This window comes from Adiantum capillus-veneris, chromosome 15 (assembly GCF_014529385.1).
Source record: "Adiantum capillus-veneris isolate H3 chromosome 15, ASM1452938v2, whole genome shotgun sequence".
Taxonomy (NCBI): Eukaryota; Viridiplantae; Streptophyta; class Polypodiopsida; order Polypodiales; family Pteridaceae; genus Adiantum; species Adiantum capillus-veneris.
In genome coordinates this window covers 25177875-25182990 of record NC_140945.1, presented here as the reverse complement: position 1 = coordinate 25182990, position 5116 = coordinate 25177875, and the positions used below count along the sequence as shown (strand labels likewise).

Here is a 5116-nt window from a genome sequence, read left to right as displayed (position 1 = left end):
CTCTCTCTCTCTCTCTCTCTCTAAGCATGGCTCCTCTTGTGTCTGAGCTCGCGCTCATCTCTCTCTCTCTTAGCACTCTTTCTCTCTCTCTCTCTCTCTCTCTCTCTCTCTCTCTCTCTCTCTCTCTCTCTCTCACGAACTCTATCTCTATAGTTTCCTCTTCTACTTGATGATTCTTGAGGTATGTAAACACTTATTATGCTTTGTTAGTATCTTACTAATTAGTGCAAGAAGTGCCATGTATTAATTAAAAGTATAGCGTGTAGTTATGATTTGTATTGTATTTCTTGTAGAGCAATCCTTTGAAAGTATTGCAACAATGGAGCACAGTGAAGAACTGTCTATCAGCTCATCGTCATTGAGTAGAGAAGCTCAACTTCAGCGCAGGAAATTAATGAGGGAATATTGGGCTGCTCAAAAACGAAAGCAACGTAAGGCAACGGTCAACTTTGTGATGGAAAGCAATACAGGGAAGATGGATGAAAGAAAGAAACGAAGGATATGTCAATCTATGGTACAACACTTTGATACATTAACCGTGGGAATGGATGCAAGTGGTAGGAAGGAAATCTTTGATGAACTTCTTCAACATCCCTGCTTCCTTACTATGCAGAGTAAATCCAAAGAGTTGGAAGCAATTATGCTGAGAAACATCCGCAACACTTTGAATCACGTGAAGGTCCCAAGATCTTCAGACGAGTTTTTTGTGAAGAAATCAGCAATGATGATGTTGGTGAATGGTGGAAGCAAGGAGCAAAACACTGACATGAGCATACCGCAAGCTGCCAAGCTTATGGGGATCCACAAAAGAAACTTATATTCAGCCAAACATCACTTAATAGTGTCAAGTGAATCCGATGGTTCGTTCCCTGCATCTGCGTGTCATAGAGATGATGCACGGAGAACTCACATCACTCAAACTGTTAAAGACATAGTCTTTCAATTTTGGACGGATGAGATGAGGGTGTCCCCCAACAAGAAAGATGTTTGCAGTAAGAGACTAGCTAGATGTTCATATGTAAAGCATCCAATCCACCTTCTTGAGGAGCCTCAGGTAATTGATATATTTTTTTAGCACTTTTTATTGGTGCTACAACTCATATTCCTGCACAACATATGTTTCTATACCACTTTTTATTGGTGCTACAACTCATTACTGCCACAGCATTATGTTTCTATACTTCTTTTTATTAGTGCTACAGCTTGTTTTGGTGTTTTGCACCACTTTCTAGTGCTGCTGCAACATTAAAAAGTGGTGAAACATTACTATACTGGTCTCTAATTGTATCTGAACCACTTCTAAAATTTGATCAATAGTTCTAAATGTTTTTGAAGCACTTTTACTTGTGTTTCCACACCACTTTTTAGGGTGTTTGAACCAGTTTTTAATGTTTTGCAGCAGGTTTTAATGTTTAAGAAACAGTTTTTACTACAAATGCACCAACGCTTCACCGTAAACCCTACAAAGTGGTGTTCACCCACTAAAAAGTCTTGTTTACCCAATGCTAACAGACGTGTTTTACAAACTCGTAGGGGTGTTACAGGTGCAAACGTTTTTGGTGGTGCAACTCACTTTTTCCAAGTGATGTAGCAACTTTTAGTCATGGTGCAACAGTTATAGTATTGCCATAGACTTTTTACTGCTGCTGCATGAATAGTGCCCACCACCTTATGATGGTAACCAAAACCATATTAGTGGAGTTTGAACACATTTTGTTAGTAAACACTTACAAGTGCTGTCACACCACAATGAAGCGGTGCACACAACACTTACACGTATAAAAACCACTTTCACATGGTGTCTGACCGCATTCAAGTGGTGAGAAGCCACTTTCATGTGCTAAGTCACTACGTCAGTCCATCACTCCATGCAAGTGGTGAGGCACCACTCCCAAGTGGTGTGACACCACTTTCAAGTACTAACTAAAACCTTATCACTGCAATCAAGCGGAAAGTTCCCGCTTTCAAGTGGCCAGACACCGCATTCAAGTGACAAGAAAATGCGTTAAATTGGTGACTGCCCACTTTGAACTAGTTTCTCACCACTCTCAAGTGGTCATCAAGTGGTGAGACACCACTTTCATGTGCAAAGTACTACGTTAGTCATCACTCCATGCAAGTGGTGAGACACCACTCCCAAGTGGTGAGACACCACTTTCAAGTGGCCGAACACCGCATCCCAATGACTTGAATCCGCGTTCAAGTGGTGACTACCCACTTTGAACTAGTTTCTCACCATTCTCAAGTGGTCATCAAGTGGTGAGATACCACTTTCAAGTGATAGCTTAAACCTGGTCACTGCAATCAAGCGGCAAGCTCCCGCTTTCAAGTGGCCAGACACCTTATTCAAGTGACCAGAATCAGCGTTCAAGTGGTGACTGCCCACTTTGAAGTAGTTGCTCACTAATTTCAAGTGGTCATCAAGTGTTGAGACACCACTTTCATGTGCTAAGTCACTACGTCAGTCATCACTCCATGCAAGTGATGAGGCACCACTCCCAAGTGGCAAGACACCACTTTCAAGTGGTAGCTAAAACCTTGTCACTGCAATCAAGCGGCAAGTTCCCGCTTTCAAGTGTCCAGAAACCGCATTCAAGTGACCAGAATCCGCGTTCAAGTGGTGACTGCCCACTTTGAAGTAGTTGCTCACCACTCTCAAGTGGTCATGAAGCACTTTTCACAAGAGCTCCTCCACTTCCAAGTTGTGTTGGACCACTATCTAGTTCTGATGCTGGTTTGTCGCCTAGTATTTTGTCCCTCCCAACTACTTTTTAAGTGCTAGATTTTAATTGGTGACTGGCCACTTTGAACTAGTCGCTCACCACTCTAAAGTGGTCATCAAACACTTTTCACAAGAGCTCCTCCACTTTCAAGTTGTGTTGGACTACTATCTAGTGCTAATGTTGTTCTGTTGCCTAGTATTTTGTCCCCCCCAACTACTTTTTAAGTGCTAGTTCTGAACTTCCCCAGAACTTTTTGTTGGGATTAAAGCCCAAGTGGCCTCTTATGCGGATATGGCCGCCCGCCCGCCTAACTCACTTACCTCTAACTCTTTGTATATACTAACATATACTTTGTGAATACAAAGGAATTGGGAGATAACCCTTCTAACAGTTCTCTGCGTACTGTACTATGTAAGCTCACTGTGTGTGTGTGTGTGAGAGAGTCGACCCACGCTCCGCTCCGCGACTTCAATTGGTATCAGAGCCTTGGTTCAGTGCGGATTTGCGCAATCGCGCGCGCGCGCACTTTTTCGGCAGATTCTGGATCCGGAGTTCGAAAATTCACACTCTGCGTTCCGGGAGCGTTTCCACTAGGCGACCTGGGGTTTTACCCCCCTTTTGAAGCCGTTTATGCCCTCAGAATTCCGTTCTGAGCACTACAGCAGAAGATAGATTTCAGCCGCAAAGAAATCCGTCTTGTGTAGATTGGCAAGCAGGAGGTGGTCGACATCAATATCGGCATCGACATACATCACTCATTAGTCTTCAGAGCATCATCTATAGACCAGGTACACATATATATCATCAGATATATATATTGCAGTCTGCATTGTTACTTCTTGTGCTTGCCAGGTTCCAGGGGAGGTGTGGCCATACGACGGCTTGACACCACTAGTTGTGAGTCACGCTAGCAGACAGACCGCCGCAGCGGTCATAGGACAGTGATTGGTCTATTATAGGATGTATGCTAGTTCTGGGCAGTTTGCTGAGCCATCTGAGAGGGTCGTGTGTGAGGTTTTTTGAAGCCAAGCACTGGGGGATGGGTTACCCAGTGTGAGGTGGATTAGGTTGCTGGAGTTCCCCTCTACACGCATCCTCTTCGGTGACTTTTATCCCTTAGGATGTATGACTTTGTGTAGACACTGGATTGCATCTTATGCGTCAGGCCGTTGAGGCATTGTTCAGGGTTCAGTCTTGAGACAGATACAGGTTCTGTCATCGCCCTGAGAGGAGACAGTGTATGCTTACAGGATTTGTCACTGGTCAGCTATTTATGATTGTTTTTTGAGCTATATTTTGGTTCCCAGAGCTCAGTTTACAGGGGAGACTCTGTCAAAAATTTTCAAAATACTGACAGTTCCTGAGGAGAGGTGTTCAGCTTGTTGATTACAGCTTGTTTACTGTGTACAGAGGCCAGTTTACAGGGGAAACTCTGTCGGATTTTTCTCAGGAGTAAACAGTTTGGCAGATATGGCATCTTCTCAAAGTGAGACTCTTTACAACATAAAGAAGCTGGATGGCACAAACTTTCCATTCTGGAAGAAGCAGATTTGGCAGGTTTTGCTGCAGAAAAAACAAGTGAAGCCACTGAAGCTCAAAGGGGAGAGACCAGAAGGTATGGCTGAAGATGAGTAGGAAGAGCTTGACGAGTTAGCTTGTTCCACAATCATGCTGACACTGGCAGAAAATGTTTACTTCAACGTAGTAGAAGAGACTACAGTGTATGCCGTATGGCAAAAGCTATGTGGTATGTACGAGAAACAAACTGCTGCTTCTCAGATTTATTGGCCCAAGAAATTGGTGGATTTGAAGATGAAGGAAGGGACAGCCATGTCAAATCATCTGAATGAATTTCACACAATTTTCAGCCAGTTAACAGCACAGGAGATAGTCTTTCCAGATTCAGTGAAGGCTATGTTTCTCTTAATCACTTTGCCAGACAGTTGGGATACTTTTCGTACAGCGTTAAGTAATTCTGTCGCGCCAGAAGGTCTTACAAGTGCCAATGTAGAAGGCAGCTTGCTCACAGAGGAAGTGAACAGGAAGAACATTGACAAAGGCAAAGGCAATAGTGCTTTGGTCGTTCGAGGGAGACAACAGTTTAAAGAGAAGAAGGGTAAGAAGGCACAAAACCGAAGTAAGTCTCGTGATTCGAAGTCAAAGGATGACATAGAATGCTACCATTGTGGCAAGAAGGGTCACATGAAGCGAGACTGTACGAAGTGGAAACAAGAAAAAGGCAAAACAAAGAGTTCTGAGCAAGATGAAAAGAAGAGTTCAGTGAAGATTGAAGAGGTGAATGTCACAGGATCTGGTTCAGACAGTGATTCTGGTATAGCAGCTGGTGACATCTTCCTTACAAGCAATCTTGATTCTGTTTTCTTGACTGCAGA

At 43.4% G+C, this 5116-nt stretch overlaps 1 pseudogene; it reads left to right on the top strand.

The window, feature by feature from the left end:
- Positions 1–319: 319 nt before the first annotated feature.
- Positions 320–935, top strand: LOC147440407 (uncharacterized; annotated as a pseudogene).
- Positions 936–5116: the final 4181 nt, after the last annotated feature.